The sequence below is a fragment of the Chiroxiphia lanceolata genome, chromosome 1, assembly GCF_009829145.1.
Source record: "Chiroxiphia lanceolata isolate bChiLan1 chromosome 1, bChiLan1.pri, whole genome shotgun sequence".
Classification (NCBI taxonomy): Eukaryota; Metazoa; Chordata; class Aves; order Passeriformes; family Pipridae; genus Chiroxiphia; species Chiroxiphia lanceolata.
The window spans coordinates 136,299,513-136,314,807 of NC_045637.1; the positions used below are offsets into that span (position 1 = coordinate 136,299,513).

The window sequence follows — 15,295 nt, forward strand, 5'->3', positions numbered from 1 at the left end:
CTTTATTTTTCTTTTTGCTTTTATTTCTATCTTCTCTGAAAGGGTTAGATCCAGCAAAACTCTGCCACTTTTAAGCGAAGTGATGCTGGCTGTGGTTGTTGATGCTCAGAACATGACTGATGGTGCTTAGCATCAAGCAGAATCAGCTCCCCTGCATGTGCTAAATCTCCTCATAGACTATTTAATCTGCAAACAGAGCTGTTATCTTTCAGCAGGAGTTTTCTCTAGATTCCATTTCTAAGAAAAACTGCAAGAACAGATAAGAAATTATATCAGAGTGAAATAAGAAATGGAAAAAGAAAGAAAGGAGAATAAAAAATGGGATATGTTATAGAAGAGCAGATAAATATTTGAAAGAGAATTGTTATAAAATATTTAAAATTACATTCTTATTCTTCTAAGCCTTACAATCACAGGGATCTTTTATACTTCTGTTGTTTTAATATAGAAATTAATACATCCAGGGGCTTCAAATGACCTGATGATCTTGCTACTTCAGTCAGTATTTATCTTGAAGAGCATGCAAGCTAGACAATTAATCCATCAGCAAAGGTAGTATTTCGAAAATCAGTATGTTCTTAATGTATTTTATTTTGATTTTTTTTTTTAAGGCATCTTTACTTAGGTAGAGCTCTCATTTTGCCTTTTTTAGAACTGTTGATTTTGAAACCAAATCTGTTGCTTTCCCTTTTCCCAAGTTCAGTGCTGGAGGCAGAGGGATGTCTAGTGATAGACAGACTGCTGTTCACTCAGTCCCGTTCACTGCACAGGATTAAAACCACAGTATATTGCATGTAAATGCTTGTTAGAAGTGATGTGAATACCTGAATCAAGCTGTGATTCCTCAGCCTGATGAGGAGCCTCTTGTAAAAAAGGCTCTGCAATAGCAGAGTTATGGAATTGAACAGTCTGCTAAGAACAATTTTCCTGACACTTTCCAATCTTGGGAAAAAATAATTTCTTGGTTCGTTACCAGTCTTGTTTGTCAGCAGTCCTATCCTGAATTTGGGATATAATATGAACATTATTTACTTTCCTGATGAAAGCTTAATGGTCCAGACTGTGAAGAAAAAAATGCAAGCTTTGTACTATCTTATCAGAAAAAATAGTTTGTTGATTGATTCTCTTTCTTTTTATTTCTCTATTTGTAAAGTGATTTTTATAAAATTTGTGGGTTTATGTGCAGTGTTTAACTGCACTGTTTAACTGTTAACATGAAGTAGCTGTAGTTTTGTCTTTTGTGTAATGTGTTTGTTGTTTACAATATACCATAGTTTTTGCTACCACTTACTTTACATTGTAAGCAAAAATCTATTCTTCATAAAACTGCAACCTTGTTAGATATTTTGATGGATGATGCTTTGCATCATGGCAGAAGAGGCTAAGCGCCTGACCTGCTGGCCATTGTTCTCAGTACTCTGTCAACACAGTCCATTATGACATTCTGTTCAGAATCTGTCTTCTGATTTAATAATAGAAGAATTTTTTTAATATGTATTCTGTTCCCTGAGGAAGCAAACTATGCAATGATTAATAGCCTCAAACATCTATAAATGTTTATGCTGAGTATTTTGCGTTGCTTTGCAAACAGTAAGTTCCACAATATTTTTCTAACATACGTTGTGTTAAGTATTTTCTACTTATCTTTTGTATTTGAATTCTTCCTGCTATGTTGTTTACATGTGGCTAAAATGAATCACCTAACATTATGCATCACCAAAACCTTTTGCATTAGGCTTTGAATATGTCCTCACAGAAGATGATGGTGATTGCCCTTTGCATGGGCATGCACAACTTCAGTTTAATCTCATTAGCTTCCTTGCCAGCAGAAGTGCAAGTGCAGCAAATTCTTTGGGATCCAAGAATGCATTGATCCCAAGCACACCTCTGGAGCTACCTTTGGTAACCTGTCTGGCTTAGATTAAAGTTGTCATGTTCCACAACTGTAGACAAAAACCTTGATGCTCAGAATTTATTTTCTGGGTAGACATTTTGCCTGTGTCAGCTCACATACACCATTAACCCATACATAGGAAAAGTCATTCAGATGTTAATGTTTTCCTAGTACTATTATTATTGCTACTTTTTATTTTACAAAAAAACGCCAACCTTTATGGTGATTTTAATACACCTGGCTAACAAGCATTTTTGGACATCATACAGGTTTTCATAGTTTAATGCCATTTATATAATAGTGTGAAAGTATTCAAATCAGTGCCAGAAATGCAATTTCTAGTCTTTTTGAGGATAGACTTAGAAATTAAGAATATTACATAGAATCTTGAACAAAATACTTTTGAACTGATGTGCAAGTGAAATCAGGCATCAAAGTGGTGATTCTAGATTTTAAATTCAAATTTAGTAAAATTTGGACCTCAAAAATGTGACTGGTTTTAGAATCTTTCCAATCAAAATTTTTTAAAGCACTCTGGACCATGCTGTTACTTGAAACATCTCTAAGTAATATTCCTGAAAACAGATTTTTTTATAGTACCCAAACTGAAAGAAACATAGCTTGAGAGAAAAGGAACATCTATATAAACATCACCTTTGTATTATAAAATTACTGTATCCATGTTGAGATGTACGTGGCAGACAATCCATTCGGATGTTAACCTTAGCAGCACATAGGACTGCTTAAACAGTATAAATTAACAGCTCAGAAACTTTCTCTTGCCTTACACTACAAAATTGTTTGTTTGTTTGTTCATTTATGAGTATCAAGCACAGAGGTTTTATTCTTGTCTTTGTGTTTCAGACTGGGAAGTAAAATGGGTGGCTCCAAAACAAGGAACTAGGTACCCTAGAAGTTTAATGCTTGGGTCCTGCATATGCCACATCAAGATCAGACCTTTAGGTTTTCACAGTGCTGGATCAGGGATCTAGGAAGAGGCCTGGCAATGTTCATCATTTTAGCTAATCTTAGGTAGTTAGAAATTCAGAACAAATAATTGTAAAGTGATGCTTATGAGGGGGAAAAAAAGCTAACTTCACAAATGACCCTTGACCTACTGACCATTAGTGCTGAAGGGTTATGGTGGATAGTTCTATGAAAGATTCAATTACATCTACAGGAGTGGTCCTGTAGAATTAGAAATATAGGGCTTATTAGGAAAATAATAGAAAACTAAACATGACAACATCACTGGGCAATTGCAACATTTCACAAGGCAGTTTTATATTGAGTGCTGTGTACTGTCATGGTCTCTTTCTCCCAGAAACAGTGCAGTAGAAGTTGGAATTGTTCAGAGAAAGGCACCAAGGATAATCCAAGGTTGTTAAGCTTCTCAATATATTTTCATTTCCTAATGTTATCATAGTGTCTACAACAGGATGATAGATCAAAATGTTAAAGCTAGGAAGGAGGTTATTTTTTAACTGGTGCTATGACACATTAATTTTATGATAGGAATCCTTCTTCATGTGTTGTCTAGATAAAGCTGACAATAAACAACTTCTGCAGTAGCTTCTCAAATGAAGTATTTGCGATTTCAGGTACTGTGCATCAATTGCTTTATCCTAAACATGTTATCACAGCCCTATCCCGATCACATGTTTCTTTTTGTCTTTTTCAGAAAGAAAGGTACGTTCTTCTTTTTTTTATCTGTGGGAAGAAGATCTCCAAGAACCTTGCATATTTCACCAATAAATCTTCATTTTATTAACTGGGCTTACAAAAAGTGTTTCCTAGGAGATTGTGAGCCTTCTCTCAGTTAGAGAGAGGGATGTTTCAGCTGGGTGGTGGTAGTGGTGGTGGTGTGTGCTTTTAATAAGCCTGGTTTTACTTTTAGCTGTAAATTTGCTGTGAAAAGAGCAAGCATCCAAAGAGCACATTGTTAGCAGAACACCTCAGGGGCAGGGAATATGTGATTTTCTACTTAATAGAAGCACCAGCAGGCAGAATGCTCAATCTCTTTTTGTTTTGTTTTGTTAGTATGTTTTTTCTACTCCTATAGGTTTTTCATCAGACATAAGAAATGCAATAAGCAATTACTAACAAATACTACTTTAATTGTTTATTTTAATGTTCTGAAATAGATATTTCAGACAAATAATACTTTTATCCCCAAGAAATTTAAAAATTTGAATCAATATGTTTTATAGTGGAGGTTGCAAAATGCTTCTTTTAACTCTGGCTTACATTCTTTTAATGACTAACCATAAAATTATAATAAGCTGCTATGGTCCTGTGCACAAGCACTTTCTGAACATTTGTTTTGCCTAGAGCCAAGTCCCAGCACAAAAGAAAAAAAAAAGGCAGCAACAAAAAACACTTTTAAGTATACTGTGTTTTCCGTACAAGTTTTTTAGAAAGATATCTGCATGAACCACTGGAAATCATTGGCCAGCTAAAACATGGACCACCTGAAACATAAGTTTGATGATGTGCAAAATAAGCTTCTGACAGAAATATTCTAATCTTCACTGTAGGTATTTTATTTCAGTTTATTCAGTGAGATCTATTTAGTGATTTTTTTCCCTAAAAATTAAGAAATGGTCTGAAATTGGAAAAGCCTGAAAGTTGGTCATATTTTTAATTTACAGTTTATGGTTAAAATATAAGAGAAGTACTGCTTAGTAGTTCTAAAATTTTTAAGACTGGGCTAACCAAAGTCAGTGTATTTAAATTGCAAAATGAAGATATTTGTATTTGAAATAATTTTATTTATTTAATACTTTAAAATTAGGTAGGTTTTTTTTCACTTCTCTAGTGCATTTAAGTGTTTAGATTAAATAATATGAGTGAGAATCATTCCACCTAACATTAGTTGTTGAATTCCAAGCAAAAAGTTTGTCTTCCCATTTTAGTCAGAGGGAGAAGATAGCCATTACAGAAGACAAATCACCTCATCATTAAAAAGAGGAATCCCATGCTGAAGTTGCCTCTTATCTCCACTGAGTGCAAACAGAACCTACGTTGCCTACCAAGACTGGGTGCTTAACTTTATATGGGTGAAGTTGTGAGATTACTCCCTTACAAAATTAGTTTAATATTTTCTTTTCTGTTTGGCTTAAACTGAAATACAATCTTCTGTTTGTATGCATAGACCCAGATAAAGAATAACCGTTAACTTGTCAGTAAGAAATACTCCATTCACTATTTTCATACTTAATAAAAAGTAAAAATTAAGGATTTGAATAAATTTTACTAAGTGACACAATTATGTTGGCTGCTGTTTATAGGTATATTTGGTCTAATGTTCCCTGTTTGCAGTAAGAGAGGAAAAATTACCAGCCATAAAGACTCATCCTTTCTTTAAAGAAAAAACTCTACAAAATGAAAAACGAGATTAAACTTGAAGATTTAAGTGAAGCTCTTCTGCTGACTCATTTAAGTCCTGATTAAATTTGGTGATTCCAATCATTTTGATTTAGTTCTGTGCACTCTTATGTACAGTGAATTGTCCCATTAATTTTAATGAGTCTATTTTATGTGCAAAACAAAATACCTGCTCACGTCTTTGCAGAGAGTAGACACTGCAGCATAAGGTTTCTACTTTAATTGTGAGCTAGTCTTGGTTTTACTATTAATTTGTAGTATCATATTTTCCTTAGAGGTAGCACATATATTAATTGCTTCATCTACAAGTTTTATGTCAGTAGTGAGATTGTTGAAATCTTTTTTCTCTGAGTGACTGAAGTGAGTCACAGAAATGTTTTGCTTGGTTCCTTCAGAAGCTGGTCTGTGAACTAGGGAGAGCTTAAGGAAAGATGAAAGTAAAGAAGTAGAGTATCTTTGCTTTGATAAAACCACTTCTTTGACTTCTAAGCTTGTTAACAGTGAAAGAGAGATATTTATTTATTTATTTATTTATATTTAACATCTATCATTTCAGTACCAAAAGTGCCAGTACAAAATGACTGTGGAAATTTAGGTTCATGCTAGGACTGGAAGCCAGATTAATTGACAGGTTATTTGTACTCTATTTCTGATTCAAATAAATTCAGTAATGTAGTACGTTTTGTAAGATTTACCACTGGAAAAGGTCAAAGGACTAAATCGATGACAGCTGACAGAACTGTACATATTGTCAATATGCTTGCTAGTACTCCTAGCAAACCTGCTAAACTTGGAAGTAAAAATGAATCTACTGATAATGTCGAGTCTTTAAAGAAGCATTCGACAAATGCACTCACTTGTGGCTTTGTACTGAAATATTTAAATTTAGCCTTTTCATGCTGGCAGTTTATTATTCCTCTGAAAGTAGCAGCTATGCAAGTGTAGAAGAGAGAGAAGATCACTTTATCAGAGGTCCAGACATCTGGTAGGCAAACATGTAATAGTATTCCCAAAACCTCATATTCAAAAAGTAGGTCAGGAGAAGAAAAATAAGAATTCAGAAGAGCCATCATGATTTACTGTATAAGTAAAAAGTAAATGAAAAGCGTCAGCTAAGTTTTGGCTCTATATGCTTCCATTATTAGGCTGAGAACGACTGCAGGACGTGTGCATTCAGTATGTCAGCATGACTATCAGGAAAAAGCAAAAGCACCTTTATCTCTTAAACCGATGTAAAAGGAATGTTTTTTACTGAAGACAAACAGGACTTCACAAACTTGCTGATATCTTGGTGTGGCGCCTGGCATTCTAAAGGTTAGAAAAAGTAGCTTGGGCTGTCAGGACTTTGAAAAGGAATATTTTTTAATGTAATGGAGATTTGCTTTGATTTGATTTCTGAAACTGTAATTTTTTTTATCATGCATCATGAGTAACCATTCTGAAAACAGATCTAACACAAGTTGATAATGTTTAATTTTCAGTCCACCCATGTGAATGAATAGGTCTTACTCGGGTCTTGGTTCCAAAGGCAGCAGCAGCAGCTGATGTGAGGAGCTATATCTTTGACACCCAGCTCTGGTTTGTGTTTGCTGCAGGAAGAAGTTATTCCCCTGCCTTACCATCCCTTGGAGAGTTCAGGTCATGCAGCAGTGCTCTGTCCTTCTTATTTTCACTTAGTAACAGCACTTCAAATGATTGAAAGAGAGAGGGGAGGGAAATATTCTTCTTATATATTTTCATATAAATCCCTCCAACACTCAGTAAAACCAGTATGATATTTAGAGAACACATTGAAGTATGGAAATATCTTTAATCATTAGTGTTGTGGGATAGACTACAACACATCCTACCACAGCACTTCCACGCACGAGCAGCGGCATCACCACTCCTATATGTTGGTAAAGGTTGTGATTTCACTGGACATTTCTGTTCACCTTTATGTCTACCTTGCAACATTCTAAGCCTTGTTAGAGAACATAAGAATTTCCTGCTACTTAATCTCCAGCAGTTGTAATCCGAGTACACATATATATTTGTGTACGTGCCTTTGAAATGCAAATCTGTTCCATGGTTTTTAGAGTCCAGACGTTATTTTATGTGACCACCATTTAATCAGTACCATGCTTGAGCCTCACTGAAGTTGGCAGCGTTACAGATGTTATTTTTTGTGACCTGCATTTAGTCACAGATGCTCTGTGAGTCTTGTTAAACATCATAGGATCACAGAGATTCTATTTTAACATTGTCTAACATAGTAACACGAAACCTTTTGCTAGTGAGATGTATACTTACATTTCCTCATTTCCTTCATTTAACTAAATTAGTTTGTCCTGGAAACATCAAGGAAAGGATTCCCTGTCCAACTCCTCCTATTTCAAAAATTAGTATGAAAACACGTTACTTTCAGAGCTGATTTAGATGCAAACATTCTCTCTCCCTGCCTGTCTACTTCTCCCTTTTCGTCTCCCTTCCACCCTCTGTCTCTCTTCCCTTCTCCCTTTCTCATCTTCTGCCCTTCTACATGGCTGAAATCTAAGAAACATCTGTTATATAAAATATTTTTTACCGAACTCTTCAGAAAATACAGAAGTATTTTTAATAGTTTATTTTTCTTCTTATATTTTGTTGATTATTTTACAGATATTTATTTTAAGCAGGTATTTATTTTAGTTCATGATGGCCGAAAAAACCAGAATTTTCTCTTAAAACAAGCCTTGTTACCCACCCATACTTAAATGACCCGAGGATTACAATCAAAGGTTATATTTATGTTACACTGTACTGCTGAAGCTGTCACTGACAGCAAGATTCACTGAGGTTTTTTACAATTCTCTGTCACAAGTCAAGTTCAATATTATCTTTATCATGCTACAAAGGTTTACACCAAGGCTACACTCCATGAACAAAGTAATTTAATAAGTTCAGCAAATCCTAGGGTTATGCTTACACATGAGGAGTGTGAATTCTTGGTGGTATGGAGGAGGACCTTTCACCTGTTGGGCTCCTAAGTGGCTAATGTAGCTGTGGTGAGTAGCTGTCAGTGACAAATTTTGATAAAGTTAGCCTCTCTTCTTAGTTCAGAAAAGCTTGCTGCCTTGTTTCTTACTCCTCAAACCAAATGTTTTTAAAGTGATGTGAATCAACAATCCGTACTGCAAAATCAGAAAGTGTTGCTTGTCTGTGTTTGATCGGAGAAATTGTGTGATATTTAATAAGATCTGTGCCGTGGTTTACACTCCTTATAAAATGAAATTGTGATACTTAATATTTCCATTCTAAGTATGCAATGGATAAATAGGGATAAATATTGTATCAACCATACATTGCAAATGTTTTAACATCACTGGTCTGCATTTTTTTAGCACAAAGAAAGCAGGCTTGAATTTTTGAGTATATTCCACATTCATGCACTGTTACACATTTTTGAGTCTTATTAGGAGAAAAAAGATTTTGTTTTTAAGGGCATAATGATGAGCACATCTTTAGTCTTTGGTCATGGAGTGGTTTTTGCTGACAGTAATGGTTTCTTTTTCCCCACACATATTTTTTACACTGTTGGGATTGTGGGGGTACAGAAATAGATAGAGGCATGTTTCCAGGACCTTCTGTAATAATTAATCTTATTTATTCTTTTTAGTATTTTTCTTCATGTTCATTATTTGACTTTACATACTTTACAGCTAATAAAAGCTTGCTAAAACTTCACCTAGGGTGTACACAGAGTATGTTCTCATGTAGAATGTTGTTGAGAGTGGGAGTGTTCATCACCTCTCTACAGCCTGAGGTACTTTGCAGTGGCTGTGGACCTGTGTGTGCACGTGAGCATATCTGCTGTATAACTAATATCTGAGAAATAAGAATTACAATGGCCCTTCCTAAAATGAGAATAAGTTTTGAAATTAGGAGAGATCTTTTAAGGCAATTTCTTGCCTTTATTAATATTTAAACTGCTTCAGAGTTGAGAAGAGCTTGGAGATTAAGTTGCTTAATCCTATGCAGGTTTTTTTCACATTAATCCATTGCCTCATTGTGTCTTAATTGCCTCATAATTGTCACACCTTACACCTGTACTCTCCTTTAGGAGGGGCTTTTTATTCCAGTTGGACACAAAAAAATCTTTCTTATTTTTGTGAAAAAGTTATAGAAGAAGAAAGATCAGTAATTCTTTTTTTGAACTTCTTGGGTTTTTTCCACCAGGAACACTCAAGTTTAAGTTCTAAAAAAGTTTCCAGTGTGGCTTGTTGAAGGCATCAGGAGGACCCCATGCCAAGAAGCACTTTTGTTGCTTGGTGTGTAAAATGAAGCAGAGGTCTACAAACACTAAAAAAAATAGTGAGAAGGGGGAATAGGTGGCAAGGAGTGAAAGAGAAGAAACAGAAAATAAAGAATAGGCTGCAAAAGAGGGAGGAAGGTGGATGAAAAGAAAACATTGTAGGAGTTATGCTAAATAAATGACAGAGGTTGGCATCAATCTATCCATCTGCCATGGTCAGAGGCTTCACTGGAGGATGAGACCAGTTAGGAGTTTATATTTGAGGATGAATTAATTCAAATCACAGCCATACCAAGTCCTTCTCCGAGAGAGGAAAGGTACTTCTGTGTGTATCTGTGTTTCCATAATTCAATCATGTATGTACATATGTCTTGGATCTGCAGTTTGATGCCAGCAACAAAGAGTCATTATTTTTAATGATGCTTTTTATGAGATTTAATTAAATTTATCAAAAAGAAAAATTCATAAATTGGTTATATTGGTATGTAGCAAGTCAGCAATAGCATAATCAGCATGGACATATAGACTCTCAGTGAGTGAAGCGACAGAAGGACAGTGATATCAACACTGTCAAGAATACAAAATAAGTATTTCTATCCTAATTTTATATTAAAATGGGGACTTTCCTTTTGATGTATTCTTCTGCTCTTATATTTGATACACCGCCATCATTCTCAGCTGCACTCTCAAAGAAGGCAGTGTTCACCTTTACTTTTAAGCAAAGTGAATTAAATAAAAGAAATATCTTTTTTTCTGTTGTAGTATTGCTGCTATTTAGTATTACTTTATCTGCTTGATGTTATTTGGCAGGACCAGTTGGAGCTGCAGACAAAGCTGTTAGGAAGAAAGCAGGAAAGCACAGAACAGTTTCAAACGTGAAATGTCTCCAAGAGAAAAGTGAGGCCCTGTGAGAGTAGAGGGAGTGCTAATAACAGGGAAATGTCAACCTCCATCCAGGTGAGCTAACACGATCATAAGGCTTAGGACTGAAAGACAGAGAAAGCTTAAAAGTGTCTCTCAACCCAGGAGAAAAGACCATCAGCCAAAACTTCTAGAAATGTTTTTCTGACAAATTGCTGAAAAGCTGTTGCAGCAGGGTTATGCTTCTTTGACTCTGATTTTACCTCAGCTTGCAATGAAGGGACTATATTTAAATAAGAACTTACAGCCTGAATTATTAAATGCATTTCTTGTTTCAGTGGAAGTTAGTGATGCTAAGTACTGAATATTCTAAATATTTCTGATATTCTGAACCAAGCTACATAGGCCAATTATAATTTTAATCCTCACTGAGCAAATAACTAATACATTATTTTGTTGAAACACTTTCAGTATCTTTAAAAATATTTGTGTTCCAGAGAGAAGAGGTTTTCTTTAAGTGGAGTACCTAAGGGGTCTTCTTTTCTGGAGTACTGAACAGGAATTTTTCCTGATCCAAGCCAAGAAGAGCCAGATCATAACGGATCTTGCCTCAGAGCAAGGCAAAAGAGTCCAAGCCTGCCAGCTGAGATAGGTGATAGGGAGAGAGGGCAGGGATCTAAATTAAAATTGTGACATAGTGAACAAGGTGTGTTGTGACTTACATGTGAGTAAACTGCCAAAGGACCATGCTGATCATCTCTTGAAAGATATGGACAGTATTTATGGAGAAAGGTCATGTCTTGAGAGAGACAGGACAAAAAAGGCAACACTTACTAGAAGAACCCATCACTTGAGTTCTTGATTTCAGCTGTTCAATGTGTAAGAAGCCTGTTCATGAATATTAAAAATCTTCAGTGTCCCAAATGTTTTTTAGCTTAGTTTAATAGCTTAAGCACAGTGTTCAGCAATCATCAAAGGATAAGAGCACTGCACTTTCTTTGGGATACATTAGGTGAGACAAACCTGTCAGCATGGCCAGTTTCCTGTGTCAGCCCTGCTAATCTAATAGTGCTTTTGAACACTGGAAGCACAATTTGTGTTTTCTTTGCTTTGGCTTAGTGCCAGTCATCTGAAAAATGTGCTTTGCTCTTTTAAGTGTATTAAACTATGCTTGTAGAGTGAGTTATGTTGATAGCTTGTTTTCTTGGAGGGGAAGACAGCAATAAAAACGATTTGCGACCTTTTCTTTTAAAAGATGGACTTCAGGCATCCAAGAAATCAGGATTTGTCCAACATGAGGCCCTTTCACTTGCTCACTTGCTATTATCCTTTTCACTGTTTGGTTTTCTGTTTTGTCCCTTTTTTACAGTCATTCTGAGGGTGATGTTTAAAAAAAAGGAAAAATCTGAAAAATACAGTAAGGATGTTTGAATCACTTCATATTTTATAAACTGATCCATGGGACTTGTGTGAAGGAGAGAAAAGCTGTTAATATATGTAGAATTAATTCTGATGAATTATTTAACATGTAGGAATATAGTGTATAATCTCTTTGAATAATCCTTCCATTTTAAAGCCTTCAGTTCTTTTGGGATTGAACAATGCTGGTTGATAGTACTGAGAGTTGTAATACATTCTGATATATCCTGTCTCATTTTAGTACAGGTAAATTAAAAGCAAATTTAATTCTAATTAGCCAGATGGATTGCTTGAAGGGCTAGGTCTGTGAGGTAAAATGCAAGCTTTTAATTTCTTGTGATCTGAAATTGGGGTTATCTATGATTGATTATTTGAACATCTGAAAAATTAAGAAAGTCTTAAGCAAATGAAATGGAAAGCCTGAGAAATGATGGTAGCTTGCATCCAGAGCCTTTATAAGACTGCTGTTCACCACAGTGCGTTATGGCATTTAAACAAAGATGTGGTTTTCCTTATATATTCTGAGTAAAAAAGTCAGTAAGTGCCAGAGCTTTCTGAGCCTGATATATGGGTTCCTTGGAAAAATCTATGATGTATGATAGTCACTTGTTTGACTTTTTTCTTACTTGACTTAACTTGAAAACATGGCAGTGCCATCTCATTGGGATACAAAGTCCAGTTTGGTTTCTGAATAGACCAGAAAGCTCAGAACAGAAACCTATTAGGATATATTAGGTTTCAGCTCCAGTTAATCTGCCATAGTTCATGAAGGAAATTTCAGCAGGGTCACAGAAATAAATATGATCCAATGGTGCTATGATTGTAAAATGTGGTATTTAGGGCACTTCAGGTGAATGAAAACTAATTACATTGTGCAGAGAACAGGTACGACTTTTTTTTTTCCTGCAGTGCTGCATGGAGCTTGGTCTTCCATCTTCTGGAGGGATTAACTAAAACTGGAATAGGCACTGAAGGAAGAGCAAAATTAAATACGGAGCTGTCAAAAAGAAAAAAACACTAAGAGGTCTTGCCTTGTTTAGCATTCCAAAATGGAAGCTGAGCTGGTTGATTTCATGCATGATTAGCAGGGTAAATAACACAGAGGAGAAGATCTATTTAAATTATAGAATAATACTGACACAAGAACAAATACATGCATACTACTTATGAATACATCTAAGTCAGAATTTAGGAGAAATATATAAGATGTTCTTGGATAGTTTTCTGCTAGGTTAGTAAGACCAAGCTACTACATGACTACCAATATGATCAATTTATGAAGGAGCTTGTGAATTATGGAGGTATTAAGTTTTCTACATAGAGTGAACAAGATAAAGAGACAGAATTATACCTTTGGGTCATCTTAATTTTTTTTATGCACTCAACTGGATATATGAGTCTTGAGATGTTTTCTGTAAGAGGTTGCTGATCTATCAAAATTACCACAGGTTTACTTGAGGACTAAACTCTCCTTTGTTTATGCTACGATCTCATGTACACTTTAAATCCACCCCTCTCTTCCTACTCCATGCCTCTTTCTATGGTCTCCAAGTGCCTTTCAGAAACATGTTGATTAATATAACTATAATGTATCATACAAATTATTCATTTTCTCTTTCTTTCTCATAGTCTTCAGGAGAAAGTGTTGTGCCACACACACGCATAGAGAGAGGCACACAGACATGTATGGGAAGGCATGCTGAAAAAATGGACTTTATCATAGCATGTGTGGGTGAGGTGTTGGGATTAAGTGGATTTTCATCCTGTATTCTTCTACAGATATCTGTATTCTGGTCAAATTATAGGAGAAACAAATGTGGAGCATCCTGACTGAGTTCCTCAAGCCCATGCCTGAGGAAAAGTTTTAGATACTCCAGAAATCACTAAGAGTCATGTTTTCAAAGGCAGATGTGTCAGAGGAAGCAAGCAGGCATACTGGGACTTTCAGAAGCACTTTTGTAAGTCTTTTATTTTGATCAGCTGGAACTGAGCACTGAAAATTGAGCCAGTGATCTGCCTCATTTGATGTGTACCTAACTTGGCAAATTTCTTACTGAGATCCTTAAAGACAAAAAATAAAATCAGTCTGACATGATATTTTATAAGGAATCAGCATCATGAAAAGTTTAATGCTTATAAACTTCTGAATGGTTGGGTTTTTTTAAATTATGTTAACATATATACTATATGTCTACATATAGTTTAGGTTGATATTGCCTGTTGATGTAACTGTAGTCTAAAGGAAGGTGTTTACAGCAACCCATACTGTGGAGAAAATGCAGTGTTTGTGTTGATAACAGCTGTAATCCCTTGAGAGTGCATCATTTCATGTTTCTGGTGTAAAGCTGGAATAATAAATTTATATATTGCTGAGTCCAAAAGATTATTTGTCAAGATGGAGAACAGTGTTCCAGACATCTTTAGTGGTAGGATGTGTGGCTTCCAAAAGGCAGTACAGAAAAACATGATACATTAAGAGACAGGTGTTTGCTTAAATTTCACTCCAGTTCAACCATTTTTTTAATAGATAGTGATCACACTTATAAACAAATGTCAGAAGAGCAAACTGATTGTGAGCACATCATTTTAGGCTATTGCAACTGAATCTGTGAATCCTGGTTTCTGTACGTTTAGGGCCTGTATTCCACAGTCATGTGTAGTTTAGGGTAGCAGACTTAGAATTAATTTTCTCAAAGGCAGATTGTAACAAACATTGCAGTCCTAGGAAAAATCTGAGTACTAGTCAACTGCAATAAAAACACCATTATGACAGAGATTTAATAATGTACGAGGCTTCATGGAGGATTCTAACTCCTCTGTAATGTTCAAAATAGCTACTGCAGCTGGCAGTGACTTCAGCCTGAGCTCAAAGACATCTCCATGTCTGACTGCAGTGGCATTGCATGTCTTCTGGGAGTGTGAAAGGTTAGGCTTAGAGAGAGAGTAAGTGCCTGTACTTAGAGCAGTAATTTGGATAGCACAAGGGAGATACAATACTCAATTAACTGAGGAGTAGTGTAGAAAAAATGATACCTGTCTTTCTAAAATATGAATCATTCTGTCTAAATCTGACCAGTAACAGCATAAGCTGCCATGATGGTGTTTCATTAACTGTCCATTTATTGGTTTTATATTTAATGTATGGTCTTTATAACTGCAGTTGTTTCAATTGGGCTTGTCAAAACTTACACTACAATCGATACTAATTGTCACCCTTTTTTAGCTTGTTCTGTTAAGTTGCCAAAAATCAAATGGATGTAAGTTGAATTATCTTCCACTTCTGAAACTGTGATCTCTAATTCAAGATATTTTGATAGGTTAACCTGCTTTTCTGCTACTCCTCACTTAAATAGAGTACTTCAATTTCTAATGCTGTCAAACTAGAAATACCCCTCCACTCAAATTTGGAGAAAACAACTCAAAATAGTCAAAAAAGGCAAAAGTGTCAAGAGATGAAAATC

The 15,295-nt window shown here is 35.4% G+C and overlaps 1 protein-coding gene and 1 long non-coding RNA gene across 2 annotated transcripts in view; both read left to right on the top strand.

The window, feature by feature from the left end:
• LOC116793446 overlaps nucleotides 1–3,665 on the top strand; it is a 28,146-nt gene extending 24,481 nt beyond the window's left edge. The window contains exons 2-3 of the long non-coding RNA XR_004359486.1: nucleotides 465–552; nucleotides 3,576–3,665. This is a non-coding gene — a long non-coding RNA (uncharacterized LOC116793446). The remainder of the gene's footprint in view (nucleotides 1–464; nucleotides 553–3,575) is intronic.
• The window catches only part of PLXDC2 (plexin domain containing 2), a 253,250-nt gene that overhangs the window by 67,721 nt on the left and 170,234 nt on the right, over nucleotides 1–15,295 (top strand).